At 39.7% G+C, this 18104-nt stretch overlaps 1 protein-coding gene across 2 annotated transcripts in view; it reads right to left on the bottom strand.

Annotated features, from left to right (window-relative positions):
- The window catches only part of TMEM219 (transmembrane protein 219), a 50719-nt gene extending 32661 nt beyond the window's left edge, over nucleotides 1-18058 (bottom strand). Inside the window, exons 1-3 of one of the 2 annotated variants that reach the window (XM_038539875.1) lie at nucleotides 17874-18058; nucleotides 16223-16398; nucleotides 243-470 (exon numbers count right to left, since the gene is read on the bottom strand). The gene's annotated coding sequence lies outside the window, so the exon portion shown is untranslated. Of the gene's footprint in view, nucleotides 1-242; nucleotides 471-16222; nucleotides 16399-17873 lie in introns of those variants that run through there. The other variant, XM_038539876.1, reaches the window with a different exon arrangement.
- Nucleotides 18059-18104: the final 46 nt, after the last annotated feature.

Genomic DNA, 18104 nt, shown 5'->3' with positions numbered 1-18104 from the left:
AAGATTCTAGCTAATGGTAGATTCTAGCTAATGGTAGATTCTAGCTAATGGTGATGGTAGAATCCTATATTCAAGGCACAATTCATACACTCACAGAACTGGTAAAGCCTTCAGAGACCATAGGACCTGGTATACAAAGCCCCTCTCCTGCTTTCTCCTCAGGAGTAGCATGCCTAGAAGAATTTCCCCCACATCCTTTTCCTGCCTGACCCCAGTCCCAGCTCCCAATAAGGAGCCCATACCTGAGACAGCTCCGCTTTCTCCTCCTCCAGAGCCAGCTCAAAGTCAGGAGGCGGCACACTGCTGTGAAGCCCAGAAAGTCCCCCAGATTGCTCTGTAGTCAGACCAGCTTCATTAAAATGAACTTTGTTCCCCAGAGATTTGATCGTGGAGGTGTTATTGTGTACTTGATCACAGTTCCTATGGCTACAGGCTCACAGTGGGAAGAACCGGTATACATCAGCATCTTCCTGTAAAATAGGGATTTGACCTCATTTATAGTCAAACATGCAGCAGGCGACCTTGCAAATGGCACAGCATGAATAGAATTCAGAGAGTTCTAAATGACTTGAGTAGAAAAGAACATTAAATGAAATAGTGCATGTGAAAGTATGTGTTCAATCCCTGGTTCAGCTTAGGTACTTAATGGCTGTTAACTATTCATAATATTAATCTTTACATCAGAAGGGAGATCACCCAACAGAAAGGTTGCAAACTGGCAGCCTTTGGCTATATCAAACCCATAGACCTGTCCTGTATGATTTCAGACTACTTAAAACTTGTTTTGAGTTACCTTTTTAAAAATCAGTATCTTTCAGTGAAAAAAAAAAAAAGAAGCCAATTTCCAGTGACAATGCCCTCCTGTCCTGTCAAAGGCAACCAAGAACACACCTATAATTAAACAAAATTGGGTTTATTGACTCATTGCAATAGGAAAACCACACAATATGGGAAACTGTAGGGCATCTCAGTAAGAAGATGTTAGAAATGACTTCTTATAGGACTTGAGCTTGTATTAGGTTTTTTGGGGAAGACTCAAGGAAAGGGGCTTTGCTCTGGTTTTAATGCTATGAGAAAGTGGGGATAGTTCTATGATTGGATATCTTAAAAAATTTTATCTCAAAAGTAGGAAGAAAGGAGCAAGACTAAAGCTATAATTGATAAAGGAGCATAATTATCATTAGTAGCCAGGATGGGGATATTTGGTCATTTCTGTTTAGATAATGTTCTTAATGTTCATGATAGAATGGTCTTGTTTTTGTATTGATCCACCACAGTGGTGGCCTTGTTTTATCGTGTTGTGTTTTGTAAAATTGATATGTTATGTTATGTTACATTACGTCACGTTATGTTATGTTCATCAAGAGAAAACCAGTCTGTGAGTGTCATACCGGCTCCTGTCAACACCAAAGCCTAGATGATAGTGTTAGGCCAGCTTCAGGCTGTCAGAGGATGTTTTCTCTTTCTTGTTCTTCCTCTTAGCCAAGGGCAGAAGGATTTAGGCTTCAGGACTTTAGTGTACTATCTAGTTCTTCACCATTGCCAAAGTTTTGCTCATTAGGAGATTGTGGAGAGAACATCCATAGATAGACTTAGGTCAGTTTCACTTTTTCCTTTTGTTACAGCATGAGTTACTGAATCCTCTGACATGATAATGGTTGCACAGTAGCATTTAAGATTCTTTTTTTAAAAATATTTTATTTATTCATGACAGACACACAGAGAGGAAGAGGGGCAGAGACACAGGCAGAGGGAGAAGCAGAGGGAGAAGCAAGTTCCACACAGGGAGCCCGACGTGGGACTCGATCCTGGGTCTCCAGGATCTGGCCCTGGGCTGAAGGCAGCGCTTAAACCGCTGAGCCACCTGGGCTACCCAGCATTTAAGATTCTGAATATGATGCATCAGCCAGCCTACACACCAGGAAATTACCAGAAATAAACTGATTATTACTTGTAATAGGCCCTGAAGACAGGGCCCCAAGTCATCAAATCCAGGCAATGAAAACATGTCCCAAAGTCCAGCTTGTGTTTTTTTTTTACAGATTCAAGTGACTTATTTTAGCATAGTCACAGACTATTCTGCTTTACCTGTATTTATGCAGGTAGCATAAGAGGTGTTTGCTAAAGCATAACTTTACCCTTGGTTAATAAATTTAAATTTAAATTGGTTGTTGGACTACTGAGTAGATGTTGTGTTATTTATGATGTCTACTGAGGTTAGAGACAAGTTTTGGATCATCTTTTCCAGCAGTATTATCCCTCTCTGGGAAGCTTATATTGTATGCATGATAAAGGAGTAGGTAATCCTTCCTGGGAGTTTTCCTGAGTAGTTGTTCTTGTCTCATTTCAGAGATTTCTAGGTACCATTTTCAGAAAAACATGATCCACTGGAGAGGTGATAGTTAAAAATATCTGAGAGGCTCTAACAGTTACCCTGAATATGCAGGATAAGTTAGTGTGCAGCAGCAGGTAAAAGCTTGATGTCTGAATAAGAAGTAGGACCCCAGTGAGGCATAATTGAATTGAGAGATAACTACCATTTATCACAGTAAGAGTATATGATTTTTGGACTCTTGAGGTGGATAGATTCCTTGAATGGAGTTATACAATTACTGTAAGTAGGTTAGAGTGTCTGTAGCAAGAATAACTCCCACATTAGTCCCATTCCTAATAACCTGGGTTTAACTGGTAGGCATATAATGACTTTAGCAAAAGCATTTTGTTCATGTCCAATTTTTATAGGACCAAACTTTGGAATTAACTATGTGAGGAAAACTTAAGACCAGAAAGGACTTGTGGAAGGAAATCTACCTTCTGAAGTATTTGAAGCTATTACTTTTTCTCTTTTTTGGTCAGAAAGATTAGGTGGTAAGGCAACAGATCTAGCAATGAGTTACATTCAGAGCAATACAAATAAGTATTGGTGAGGATGTGGAAAAAAGGGAACCCTCATGAACTGTTGGTAGGAATGTGAATTGGTACAAGCACTATGGAAAACAGTATGGGGGCAGCCTGGATGGCTCAGTGGTATAGCGCTGCCTTCGGTCCAGGGTGTGATCCCGGAGACCTGGGATCGAGTCCCACATCAGGCTCCCTGCATGAAGCCTGCTTCTCCCTCTGCCTGTGTTTCTGCCTCTCTCTCTCTCTCTCTCTCTCTCTCTCTCTGTGTCTCTATGAATAAATAAATAAAATCTTTAAAAAAAAAAAGAAAACAGTATGGAAGTTCCTCAAAAAAATTAAAAATAGAAACACCACATGATCCAGTAGTAATTCCACTGCTGGGCACTTACCCAAAGAAGATGAAAACACTAATTTGAAAAGATATATGTACCCCTAGGTTTATTGTAGCATTACAATAGCCAAGATATGGAAGTAACCTAAGTGTCCATCAATAGATGACTGGATAAAGAAGATATGATATACACACACAATGTAATATTACTCAGCCATATAAAAGGATGAGATCTTGTCATGTGCAACAATATAGATGGACCTAGAGGATATTATGCTAAGTGAAATAAAAGACATAGAAAGACAAATACCATATGATTTCACTTATATGTAGAATCTAAAAAAAGTAAATGAAAAAACAAACAAAAAAACAGAAGCAGACTCATAAATACAGAGAACTGGTGGTTGTCAGATGAGAGAGGGTGGAGGGGATGGGCAAAATAGGTGAAGAAGATTAACAAGCACAAGCCTCTAGTTAATAAATAAATAAGTCATACAGATGGAAAGTACAACATAGGGAAATATAGTCAATAATAATAATGCAGTCAATAATACTATAATATTGTTAGATGCTTACTACAACATATTCTTGTGGTGAGCATTAATATATAGAACTGTCCAATCACTACATTGTACACCTGCAACTAACATAATAACATTGTATGTCAACTGTACTTTAAAAATGGAAAAATAAAAATAAATTTAAAATGGTATATCGTAGCTCAGTTGGTTCAGTGGCCAGCTCTTGATTTTGGCTCAGGCCACGATCTCAGGGGCCTGGGATCAAGCCCTGCATTGGGCTCCACGCTCAGCAGGGAAACTGCTTGAAGATTCTCCATCCCTCTCCTTCTGTACCTCCCCTCCCCTCTCTTTCCTTCTCTCGAATAAATAAATAAATAAATCTTTTTAAAAACTTGTATATTGTACTTTACTTAGATTGGTGATAGGTAACATTTAATATATGTGATTTTAATATTTTTATAATATGCACATTGTAAAATAAACATTGCCTACCTATCTGTGAAAAAAACTCAGAGCAGTAGCTAAGATTTGAGAAATAGGCACCAGCATATTTTTTTTAAGTTAAAGAAGGAAACCACCAGGGGGCAAATGGAATGGAATGAAGATACAGAAGATCATAGTAAGAAAACTTTAGGTGGCTCAGCAGTTGAGTGTCTGCCTTCGGCTCAGGGCATGATCCTGGAGTCCCAGGATCAAGTCCCCCATCTGGCTCCCTGCATTGAGCCTGCTTCTCCCTCTGCCTGTGTCTCTGCCTCTCTCTCTTTCTCTGTCTCTCATGAATAAATAAATAAAATCTTAAAAAAAAAAAAGAAAACTTTAGTCAGTTAAAGAGGGGATGTTAAAGACAGTAATAGATAAGATTTCTAAGAGAACAAAGGGTACTGAAGGATAACAAAGGGTACAAAAGGATACTGAAAAAAAAAAGGAAAAAAAAGGAAAAAAATGAAAAAAGAAAAAATAAAAACAAAAAACAAAAAAAGGATACTGAAGAATTAAAAAACTAATCTTGTTCTGTTGTCTTCTGCAGAAGCTGTTCAATTAGTACCTTGTTCCATCATGTGGGACAGACACTGCCCACAGTCAGCAGCTTCTAGGGAATTGCTAAGAATCCTCAGTGTGAGGTCCCCTAATGGATTAGATGGCCAGTACTCAGGAGAAAGTGATGTATGTCTTCTTATTTGGGAAATATGAGTCCAGGGATCAACAACTTAGAGTTTATTGCTGTGTTATCTGTTAAAGGTCCTTTTCGTAGAGGCTCATGGGCAGTTTCTTCCTGATTCTTTTCCAGAAGACCAAATCTCTAGGTATCAGATCGTGCAGAGCTGCTTAGGTGAGTGTTTTGGCAATACAATACAATTAGTGATAAGTCTGGAGGTATTATACCAGTCCCTGCAGAAATTAGTCATATAAGTTTATAGCAGGATCAATCTAGGACTGAAGTAATTCCCAGATGCACAGGGCAATTAACTCAGAAGGAAATATCTTGTGGATCCTGGAGGGAATGGATATTATACCATAGGCAATGGCAAAGCCTGAGGTTTCTGAGAGTTTTGATAGTTGAGTTTTGAATTTCTTTAGTTCTCTTATTTTTTTTTTTTTAAGATTTTGTTTATTTATTATGAGAGACACAGACAGAGAGAGAGAGGCAGAGACACAGGCAGAGAGAGAAGCAGGCTCTGTGCAGGAAGCCCCTTGTAAGACTCGATCCTGGGACTCCGGGATCATGCCCTGAGCCAAACTGCTGAGCCATCCAGGCGTCCCAGTTCTCTTATTTTTGCTGATGATGGTGGATGATATAAAAAGTTTTATTTTCCAAGTAAAAGAAATTAAGAAAATAATGGTACCAGAGAACTCTGTGTTTTTGCTACCAGAGAGATAAACTGAGACCCTTCCTCTTGGAAATTTTAAAGTCATTTTCTTCTCTACTAGTATGTGCACAGCTCTCTAGCATGAGAAAGCCTCAATCCATCCTGAGAATAAACAATAACCAGAACCTACTCATAGTTCATTTGGAGTTGTTCACAGGGCCTGGAGGCTTTGATTCCTGTTCATGTCCTACCTTTATAGTATTGCAGGGAACATGTCATTAGTTAGGGCATGCATTGGAAACATCCTCTAATGTTAACCCTGAAAGTCACCCCCACCCATGTCAGTTCAATATTGTCAATTTATCTCCGCTATGTGGGCAAATTCAAGAAGCATTCTTACTAAACTCCACTTTGACTATGCTTACCTCTTGGATAACAACAAAACATCTAAAAGTTATTAATTTGCTGTCCACTTTAGAGGGAGATGTCAGGAAATCTCTGTTTCTTTTTCAAAATTTAATCACTTTTTATTTGGAAATAATAATAGATTCACAAGTAATTCCAGTAATTCCACTGCTGGGCATTTACCCAAAGAAATGAAAACAATCCTGATGGTAATATCTTACATCACCACATTACGGGGTCACAATCAGGAAAGTGATACCGGTACAATCCACAGACTATTCAGATTTCACCAGTTTTATGTGCATTCATTTGTATTTGTCTGTATATATGCAGTTCTGTACACATATTGAATTTTATCACATGTAGATTCATGTAGCCACACCACCAGCGAGATCCAGAATTGTTTAGTATATGTGCTGCCAAAGTGAGCATCAAGATACAGAATTGTTGCATCACCACAAAGATCCTTCAATTATCCCTTTATGGTCACATGCATCCCCTCTCCCTGCCGAATCCTATCTTTTTTTTTTTTAAGATATTATTTATTCATGAGAGGCACAGAGAAAGAGACAGAGACACAGGCAGAGGGAGAAGCAGGCTCCATGCAGGGAGCCTGATGCAGGACTCGATCCTGAGACCCTGGGATCATGCCCTGAGCCAAAGGCAGACGCTCAACCGCTGAGCCACCCAGGCGTCCCTCCCCAATCCTATCTTAACCTTTGGCAATGACTAACCTGTTCTCCATCTCGATGATTTTGTCATTTCTAGAATGTTATATAAATGTAGTCATACAGTATGAAATGTATTGTGATTGGCTTTTTTTCATTCAGTATAATTCCCCTGAGGTCTAAGTTTCTGCATATGTTTCAATAGTCTGTATCCTTTTATTGCTCAGAGGTTTGATAACCAATGGCTGAGAAGCCTAACAGGAGATGGTAAGGCAAGCCAAAAATTAACAATAGCAGAAAGCTGTTACCACTCCTAGGATAGAGGAACATTCCTTGCTGAGCAATGTTAGTGTTATGAGATCCCAGGGTCAGGGTCACTGGTAGAAGCTGGAATCATGGTCAGCCTCTCCTGTGAGAGCTGGACCCATGTGAAAGCTATAGCCACCTGACATGGGGATAGCAGTGAGGGTGGAGGAATGTGCTGGTAGAGAAATACCCTGGCTTCTCCCTTCCTTTTGCTTTATATTCTGCTTCCATTGCTTTCCACTGCTTGAACTGAAAGCCAGCTAACATGGCTGCCTGAGATGTGTAGCCTGTAGTGGTCACCCAGTCAAAAAACTGAGCTGGGCGGCCCTGGTGGCTCAGCGGTTTAGCGCCACCTTCAGTCCAGGGCATGATCCTGGAGATCCAGGGTTGAGTCCCATGTCAGGCTCCCTGAATGGAGCCTGCTTCTCCCTCTGCCTGTGTCTCTGCCTCTCTCTCTCTCTCTCTCTCTCTCTCTCTGTGTCTCTCGGGAATAAATAAGTAAAATATTTTTTAAAAATAATGTACACTTTAAAAAAAACAAACTGAGCACATCAGGGGACTATGAGGAGTGGATCTGAGGACAAACAGGCCCAGAACCCACACAATAGCATATGTGAGTGTTCAATTCTACATTGTAATGCTACACTGATTTTCTTAAGTTAGAATTTGTTTCCAGTGCATTTTGAAGTCATGAATTAACCTGAAAATGTAAACCTACTGTCAGTATAAATATTTATTTTATTATCTTTCATCAGCTTACAGGTCTGGTGAAAGTAATTAATTTACCATCTGAACTGATGTAATATCTGAAACAAGCTTATAAGGATAAGTCCAAGATTGTGATAACATAGGCTGCTTGGAATTTTTTGGTTTTCTTCCTTTTTGAAATTATTAATTGTGGCAAAATACACATATGATAAATGTTATCTATGGCTTGGCATCTCAGCCATTCAAAAAAATTTTTTTTCAGCTTATTTATTTTTGCGAGAGAGAGAGAGAGAGCTCACACGTGTGAGTGAGCATGAGCAGGAAGGAGGGGCAGAGGGAGAAGCAGACTCCTCACTCAGCAGGGAGCCCAATGTAGGACTCAATCCCAAGACCCTGGTATCATGAACTGAGCCGAAGGCAGACGCTTAACTAACTGAACCACCCAGGTGTCCACATCTTAGCCATTTTTGACTGTATGGTTCAGTACACTTTCAAGGTATTGCTCAGCAGTGTTAAGTATATCACCTTGTTGTGCAACCATCACAACCATCCATCTCCAGAACTTTTTTTCATCTTGCAAAACTGAAACTCTGTAATTAAATAATGACTCCCTATCCTCCTTTCCCACCAGCCCCTGGAAACCACTATTCTACTTTCTGTCTCTTTGAATTTAACTTCTCTAGTATCTCATAACATTGGAATCATACAGCGTTTTGTATTTTTGTGATTGGCTTATTTCACTTAGCATCATGTCCTCAAGGTTCATGTTAGAGCAGCTGTCACAATTTCCTCCTTTTTAAGGCTGAATAATATTTCATTGTATGTAGATACCATATCGGTCTATCCATTCATCTGTTGATGAGCCCCTTGGGTTGCTTCTACTTTTTGGCTCTTGTGAATATGCTCCCATAAATATGGATGTGCAAACAGCTCTTTGAGACTCTACTTTCAATTATTTTGGGTATATATCCAGAAGTGGGATTGCTGGGTCATATAGTAGGTCTATTTTTTAATTTTTTGAAGAGCTAACATATTATTTTTCATATAGCTGCACAAATTTATACTCCTACCAGCAGTGTATAATTTCACCATTTCTTTGCCAATACTTGCTATCCACCTCTCTTTTATAGTAGCCATCCTAATAGATATAAAGTGGTAACTAATTATAGTTTTGACTTGGTATTCCCCTAATGATTAGTAATGTTGAGCATATTTTCATGTGTTGTTGGTCATTTGTCTATCTTCTTTGGAGAAATATCTATTCAAGTGCTTTGCACACTTTAATAAGGTTAATTTTTGGTTGTTGCCGTTGTTGAGTTACAGGAGTTCTTTATATATCCCAGATATTAAGTCTTTTTTTTTTTTTTTTTTTTTATTTATGATAGTCACAGAGAGAGAGAGAGAGAGAGAGAGAGGCAGAGACATAGGCAGAGGGAGAAGCAGGCTCCATGCACCGGGAGCCCGATGTGGGATTCGATCCCGGGTCTCCAGGATCGCGCCCTGGGCCAAAGGCAGGCGCTAAACCGCTGCGCCACCCAGGGATCCCCCAGATATTAAGTCTTTAGCAGATACTAGATTGTCAAATATTTCCTCCCATTCTAGGAGTTGCCTCCTCATTCTGTTGTATCATCCTTTGATGCACAGAAATTTTAAATTTTTATGTAGTCCAGTTTAGTTTATTTATTTTTTCTTTTCTCTTTTGCCTGTGGTTTTGGTGTCTTATTTAAGAAATCATTGCAAAAAAAAAAAAAAAAAAGAAAGAAAGAAATCATTGCCAAATCCAACATCATGAAGCTTTTCCCCTATGTTTTCTTCTAACAGTATAATTTCAGGTCATATATTTAGTTCTTCCATGCATTTAGAATAAACTTTTGTATATGGTGTAAGGTAAACGTTTAACTTCATTCTTTTGCATTGAATATCCACTTTTCCCAACACCAGTTGTAGAAAAGACTAGCTTTCCCCCATTGAATGATATTGGTCTTCTTGTTGAAAATCATTTGGCCATATGTTTGAGGGTTTATTTCTGGACTCTATTCTATTTCATTGGTCTATATGTCTATCCTATGCCATTTTGCCACACTGTTTTGATCACTATAGCTTTGTAACACATTTTGAAATCAGGAAGTGTGAGATCTACAATTCTGTTCTTTTTCAAAATAATTCTGGTTATTAAGGGTCTATTGAAATTCCATTATGAATTTTAGGATGGATTGTCCTATTTCTGTAAAAATCACTGTTGGGCTTTAGATGGATTTGAGTGGTATCAACATCTTAATAATATTAAGTCTTCCAACTCAAGGGACGCCTGGCTGGCTCAGCAGTTGAGCATCTGCCTTTGGCTCAGGGCATGATCCCAGGATCCAGGATGGAGTCCCACATCAGGCTCCTTGCATGGAGCCTGCTTCTCCCTCTGTCTATGTCTCTGCCTCTCTCTCTCTTTCTGTGTCTTTCATGAATAAATAAATAAAATCTTTAAAAAATATTAAGTCTTCCAACTCATAAACATGGATGTCTTTCTATTTATTTGGGTCTTCCTTAATTTCTTTCAGCAACATTTTGTAGTTTTCAGTGTACAAGCTCTTTGTCTCCTTAGTTAAGCTTATTCCTAGGTATTTTACTATTTTTGATGCTCTTGTAAATGGAATTGTTTTCTTAATTTCATTTTCAGATTGCTCATTGTCAGTGTATAGAAACACAACTGATTTTCATGTGTTGATTTTGTATCCTACAACTTTGTTAAATTCTTTTATTAACTTTAGTAGTTTTTTGTGGAATCTTTAGGACTTTCTACATATAAGAAGATCATGTCATTTTTGAAAAAAGATAATTTTACTGGGGCATGTAGGTGGTGCAGCTGGTTAAGCGTCCAAATCTTGATCTCGGCTCAGGTCACAATCTCAAGGTCACGAAGTCAAGCCCTGTATCAGGCTCCATGCTCAGCACACAGTCTACTTAGTTTCTCTCCCTCTCCCCCTACCCCTTCTCACTCTCTCTCTTCAAAATAAATAAATAAATACATCTTTTTTAAAAAGATAATTTTACTTCTTCCTTTCCAATATGGATGGCTTTTTTTTTCTTTCTAATTTGGACGATTTTTTTCTCTTGCCTAACTGCTTTAGCTAGGACTTCCAGTACTATGTTAAATAGAAATGGCAATAGCAGGCATTCTCATTATTTTTCTGATCTTAGAGGAAAAGCTTTCAGTCTTTCATTATTAAGTATCATGATGTTAGGTATTGGTATTTTTCAAGTAAGATTTATCAACAAACACAATTAAAGCAGGGATACATGGGAATCTCTAGAAGATCCTTCCAGGATTTGCTAGCTGCCTAGTAGAGAAAAACAGTCATGGGCTTCTCCTTCTTTGTGTAAGAAAGAAGTGGCTGGGTTTATAGTAGTGATAGACAGTAATGTGTAAAAGGAAAATAATGGCCTATCTGCCACTTGAGAAGTGTTGAGTGTTTCCTGTCAGTAGACGAGTCTTTAAAATAGGGGACCATACAGTTAGCAGAGACCTTAGAACTAAATCAAGGGAAAGTTTCACACATTCTGCCTATGTTTCTATACCTCTTAGACAAAGTATATATGCCTTGGCTATTGTATCTAATGAAAAACTGGCATAAGCAGTAGGCTTCTGATGATCCCCCATGTAATTGACCAGTACCCCTAACACTTGTTCAGAATTTTCATGAACAAAAGGGGAAGATGCTTGTGGATCTAAAATCCTGGAAACAGATCTTTTTGTAGATAGTTATACCAGTCTTTGTGCTTAAAAATTACTATGCCTTTTTTTAACTGAAAAGTATAAAATCATTGACTGATATTTATATTAATTTATACTTTATTCATGTGTAAATATCAGGAAGAAAGCTTTTCTTTGATTCAGTAATTTTTTTAAAATTATGCATATAGAAGACAAAAGAATTCTCATAATAGTTTTGAATTCATTAAAATTTGGATAATTCCAGATAAACCTAATTATTCCTATTGTTCCTCATTTTCTTTTTTTTTAAGATTTTATTTATTTATTCACGATATACACAGAGAGAGAGAGAGAGAGAGGCAGAGACACAGGCAGGGGGGGCCGCATGCCAGGAGCCCGATGCGGGACTCGATCTCAAGACTCGGGAATTGTGCCCTGGGCCAAAGGCAGGCGCCAAACCGCTGAGCCACCCAGGGATCCCTTGTTCCTCATTTTCTATAGTAAGGAAGAAGGGATGCCTGAGTGGCTCAACGGGTTAGGTGTCTGCCTTCAGCTCAGGGAGTGATCCCAGAGTCCTGGGATCGAGTCCCACATGGGGATCCCTGCATGGAGCCTGCTTCTCCCTCTGCCTGTGTCTCTCATGAATAAATAAATAAAATGATTTTTAAAGTAAAATAAAGAAGATTTCTGTGTTACTTAATGGCCATTTTAGAAAATCCAAAGATAGTTTAGGCATAAAAAAGAGGCTGAAAGTGTTATTAGTCTAAATTTGAGGCCTGAATTTTAGAAAGGCAAAATAAAGAATAGTTACAGAGGAAACAATATATAAGAAACAAATATCTAAAAAAAAAATTTATAGGCAATGTAAAAACACACAGCCATGAGCAACAATGGTTATTAGAAAGTTAACCTTTTTTAAAAAATAAGGACTCTTTCCAAAAATGACTAAGAGTATATTTAAAAAGCACCAAATAATCAAGAATCCTAAATTTTTTATGACACCACAAAAGACCCTGAGTAGCCTAAGCAATCTTGAGGAAGATGAACAAAATGGGAGGTATCACTATTCCAGATCTCAAGCTTTACTACAAAGCTACAGTAATCAAAACAGTATGGTACTGGCACAAAAACAGACACATAAATCAATGGAACAGAAAAGACCCTAGAAATAAACTCTCATTTATATGGTTAATTAATCTACAACAAAGGAGGCAAGTATATACAATAGGGAAGGACAGTCTCTTCAATTAATGGTGTCGGGGAAACTGGACAACCACACGCAAAACTAGGCCACTTTCTTACACCATACACAAAAATAACCTCAAAATGGATTAAAGACCTAAACGTGAGACCTGAAACCATAAAACTTGTTAAAGAACACATAGGGTGGGAATCCCTGGGTGGCTTGGCGGTTTGGCGCCTGCCTTCAGCCCGGAGCGTGATCCTGGGGTCCTGGGATCGAGTACCACGTTGGGCTACTTGCATGGAGCTGGATTTTCCCTCTGCCTGTGTCTCTCTCTCTCTCTGTCTCTCTCTCTCTGTCTCTCATGAATGAATAAAATCTTTTAAAAAAAAGAACACATAGGGAGTAATCTCTTAGACATCAGCCTTAGCAACATTTTTCTAGATATGTCTCCTCAAGCAAGAAAAAATAACCTATTGAAACTAAACTAAAATAAAAAACTTTAGCAGAGGAAGCTATTGGCAAAATAAAAAGGCAACCTACTAAATGCAAGAAGATATTTGTAAATGGCATATCCAATATATATTTGAACTATATAAAGAATGTATACAACACCAAAAAACAATCTGATTTTAAAATACGCAGAGGATCTGAATAGACATTTTTCTAAAGAAGACATAGATGGCCAATAGATACATGAGAAGATGCTCAACATCACTAATCATCAGTGAAATGCAAACCAAAACTACAAGGGTATATCACATCACACCAGTCAGAATGGCTAGTATCAAAAAGACAAGAAAAAAAAAAAAGTGTTGGTGAGGATATGGAGAAGAGGAAACCCTGGTGCACAGTCATTGCAAACGTAAACTGACATAACCACTGTGGAAAATAGTATGGAGGGTCCTCAAAAATAGAAATACCATATGATCCAATAATTCTACTACTGAGTATTGATTCAAAGAAAATGAAAATACTAATTCAAAAAGATACATATAACCCTATGTTTATAGAAGCATTATTTACAATAGCTAAGATATGGAAACAACCCAAGTGTCCATTGGATAAATGGATGAAAAAGATGTGGCAGGTATACACAGTGGAATATTAGCCATAAAAAAGAAAGAAATCCTGCCATTTGTGACAACATGGATAGACTTTGAGGGCATTATGCCAAGTGAAATAAGTTAGAGAAGGAGAAATATCATGTGATTTCACTTATCTGTAGAATCTTAAAACAAACAAAAACTCATAGAAACTGAACAGATTGGTGGTTGAAAGAGGCAGGGGGTTGTGGATGAAGGTTGTCAAGAAGTACAAACTTCCAATTATAAGACAAATAAGTTCTGGGGATGTAATGTACAACATGGTAACTATTTAAAAAAGAAAAAAATAAGGTAAATCATATGTAAAAACTATGATAATTTATTTAACTTTTAAAATCAATAAAAAGGGGCACTTGGGTAGCACAGGTGGTTAGGCACCTTTTTTTTTTAAGATTTATTTATTTATTCAAGAGAGAGAGGGAGTGAGCACGAGCAGGAGGGGTAGAGGCAGAGGGAGAGAGAATCTTAAGCAGAGTGCGGAGCTCCACCCAGGGCTCAATCCCACGATCCAAGATCACAACTCAAGCTGAAACCAAGAGTCAGAAGCCAAACCAACTGTGCCACCCAGGTGCCCCTAAGCATCTGACTCTCGATCTCAGCTCATGACTTGATCACAGGGTCGTGAGTTCAAGCCTCATGTTGGGCTCCAGGTGAGTATGAAGCCTACTTTAAAAAAAAAATCAATATAAAAAATATGAAGGTTTAAATCATGAGAAAACTAACCCTGATCTTATACCAACCAGAATATTGTGCTGGTATTATTTTTACATGGCAAACTAACATTTAAAGATACTGGATTAAAAAAATAATAATAAAAAAATAAAGATACTGGATTATGCCAAAAGCTCTTCTTGTATCTTGGAACTAAGGCCTTTTCTTATCTTGTACTATAACACAGCCTATTACATAAATACACTTTTCAGTGCCCACAAAGGAAACAAAGGATGTTCCTCTGTGTGTCTCTCATGAAAAAATAAATAAAATGAGACACACACACACACACACATAGAGGCAGAGACACAGGCAGAGGGAAAAGCAGGCTCCACGCAGGGAGCCCGATGTGGGACTCAATCCCAGGACCCCAGGATCACGCCCCGAGTCAAAGGCAAGACGCCCAACTGCTGAGCCACCCAGGTGCCCTCCATTTGTTTGTTTGTTTGTTTGTTTCTTGAAGTAGGCTCCACATCCAATGTAGTACTTGAACTCACAACCTTGAGATCAAAGAGTACCATGCTCTACTGACTGAGCCAACCAGGCACCCCATAAAATCTCTCCTTTTATTTTATTTTTTTAAAAGATTTATTTATTTATGATAGACATAGAAAGAGAGGCAGAGACACAGGAGGAGGGAGAAACAGGCCCCATGCCAGGAGCCCGACGTGGGACTCGATCCCAGGACTGCAGGATCGCGCCCTAGGCCAAAGGCAGGCACTAAACCGCTAAGCCACCCAGGGACCCCAAAATATCTCCTTTTAACAAACAAGACAATCTCCTCATGAGGGTTTCTTTTCTTTTTTTCTTGGTTTTTGTTCTTGTTGTTGTTCTGAGGTACCTCTCAAATAAACAATTGTTAGGGCTGCTACAATTCTAACTTGTCCCTAGTGAGATTCTGTCAGGGAGGTAAGGGTATAAATTAGTGTAATTGTGAGGAGGAAGCAGATATTTGGCCCAGTTTTAGGTGAGACAAGGCTCCATAAGGATAGTGCTGTGCAACCTTGTATCTGCAGAACTTGGCCAAAAGCCAATTATCATTGACAGGGCCAGAAAAATGTCCTGATTCTGGGGAAAAGAATGAAACAAAGTAGTTCCCTGGAACACAAAATTGAGGAAAAATTCCTTATAGCAATTTAAAATGGCAATCTAAGGGGTGCCTAGGTGGCTCGGTTAAGCATCTGCCTTTGGCTCAGGTCATGATCCCAGGGTCCTGGGATCAATTCCTGCCCAGGACTCCCTGCTCAGTGGGGAGCCTGCTTCTCCCTCTCCCTCTTCCCCTCCCCTTCTGATCATGTGCTCGTGCTCTCTCTCTCTCTCAAATAAATAAAATCTTAAATAAGTAAATGAAATGGCAATCTGAGGCAAAGTTTATCCAAAAGACACTGGTCTGAGGATCTTTTGAATTCCACAGTCTATAAGACTGGTTGTAGTACAGACTTACTAGACATTGGTTAATGGAGTGATTTGTCTGGTTTATTCTGGTAACAAGTAACACTCAAGCATGCTAACTAATTATATGACCCTTGAGTGGTTGGCGACTCCAGCTTCTTAGAGGGACAAGTGGTGTTCAATCACTAGAGTTTGAGCAATAATAGATTTGTGATGTCCTTAGACATTCAGGGCTGCATATCTGTCCTTTCCCTAGAAACATTTCCTCTTATAGACAAATGGCATTCAAAACAATAGACCAGAGAGGACAGATCATAGGGGCAGATATAGAAAGCCAAAAAACAATTTAACCAAATAAAAATAAAAATCTAATTGTATAACCATGAACCAAAGGGGACCTTTTTGCAAGGAAAACAAAATCTCAATACTTAAGGGTCTTAATAAAACATCAGAGCTCACATTTAGTGAGAACTTACCTCCCAGCCATGGGCAGGATGGCATCTCAAACAGTTAGAGACACAAAGTGTTTCAGATGTGCACATTATTACTAGAGTTGAGGGTCCCAGTCCAAGTTTGTGAAGGCTTCAGCTGAAACTCTGTAGATTCCTCTTTTCTGACAATGCCCTCCAGCCAAAGACCAGCAGGAGCACACCTGTGGTTGAACAAGGAAGATGGCACACCATGGGGAACCCATCATGGACATCTCAGCAAAATGTGTTAGAAAGGACTTATTATAGGATTTGGGCTTGTGTTAGATTCTCGAGGAGAGCTCAAGAAAGGGGAGATTTGCTTCAGGTTGGATGTTGTCAGGAAGCGGTGATAATTCTTTTTGGTTATCTTAATAAATCTCATCTAGAAGTTAGAAGGAATGGATTAGGATTAAAGCTATATTTAGGGGAACCTGGGCAGCTCAGATGGTTGAGCATCTACCTTCTGCTCAGGTCATGATCCCAGGGTCCTGGGATCAAGCCCCCTATTCAGCAGGGAGCCTGCTTCTCCCTTTCCCTCTCCTGCCCACCCTGCTTGTGCTATCTCTCTCTCTCTCTTTTTTTCTCTCTCTCTGTCAAATAACTAAAATCTTTTTTTAAAAAGCTGTACTTGGTAAAGAAGCAGCAGTCACTCAAACTGTAGGAGAAGGGGTTATGTTTGGTCATTTTTGTGTTTGGGCAATGTTGGTTTTGTGTTCAGAAATAATTATGAAATGGTCTTTCTCTCAATCTGTCAGAGTGCCATGGCCTAGCTGATAGTGCCAGGCCTGCTCCTAGCATTACCAAGGTTTCCACAGGGAGAGTGTAAACTAGCTCCCAGCTGTCCTGGGCTGCCTTTTTTTTTTTTTTTTTTTTTTAAATCAGTTGCACTTGAAAAATCAGAATTGGCAACCTCTTTTGGTAAAACATGAGCTCTCTGGGTCACCACAGGCTCCATTACTCCCCAATACCTTGTAATGCCCCACCCCACTCATGTACACTCCTAACTGTTCCCTGGCATTGAAATCTGCACCCCACACTAAGCAAAATAGGAACCAAGCCCAGAGAAAAGTGACTTGGCTAGGATCACCCAATGAACTTGTGGGAGAGTGGAAATTGTTTACATTTTCCCTCCAGCAAACCCCCATGCTAGACATTAAGATCCTTTGTTAAATCTCTGAAGTATCAGCCTCTCAACGGAACGTAGATCCAGTCAGATAAACACTTCTCAGTACATTTTCCTGTCAATAACATGTCCCTGACTTATTCTTTCTTTTTTTCGGGATTGGGCGTCTCGAGACCTTAGCTGGGATTCTAAAACCTTTGCTTGGCCGCTGCAGCCATCCCTGACATTCATTCTGCTCAATACCACAGGCGTGTTTCTGCCTGGAGTCTGTGTGTGTGCACTTCCCTCTGCCTGGAGTTCTCCCTCACACCTTAGTGTGGCCTCGTCTTCTCAGCTTCGGCTCTGCATCACTTCCTCAGGCACGCACTTCCTGACGACCTTACCTACTACACACACCCTGCATGTCCTAGCACTACTGTCACCTCTCTAAGGAGGCCACCTCACTTTGGCCTCTTGTACAAGTCTCCCTTGGTGCTTTGTTCGAAGCTCTCCGCAGTCTGTCAAAAGCGCGGGGATGGGAGGCGGAAACCTTGCCTTTCACGCCCGCGAAGCGCTCTGAGGGCAGAGACTCAACCACCGCGAGGCGACCTCGCTTTCCACAGCAGGCATGTGGCGGAGCCCGTCCTCCAACCACTGTCCAAGACCCGCGCGAGTACCTCACGTCGCGCGGGATCCCACCCCGCCGGAGGCTGCGCGCTACCTCTCCACGGGGGCCCTAGGTCACCACGCATGCTCCGCACCGCCGGCGCGCGAGGTCAGGGGCGG

This window comes from Canis lupus, chromosome 6 (genome assembly GCF_011100685.1).
Source record: "Canis lupus familiaris isolate Mischka breed German Shepherd chromosome 6, alternate assembly UU_Cfam_GSD_1.0, whole genome shotgun sequence".
In the NCBI taxonomy this organism is placed as follows: Eukaryota; Metazoa; Chordata; class Mammalia; order Carnivora; family Canidae; genus Canis; species Canis lupus.
Note: the sequence above shows the minus strand (reverse complement) of the source record. Positions and strands in the feature narration are given on the sequence as shown.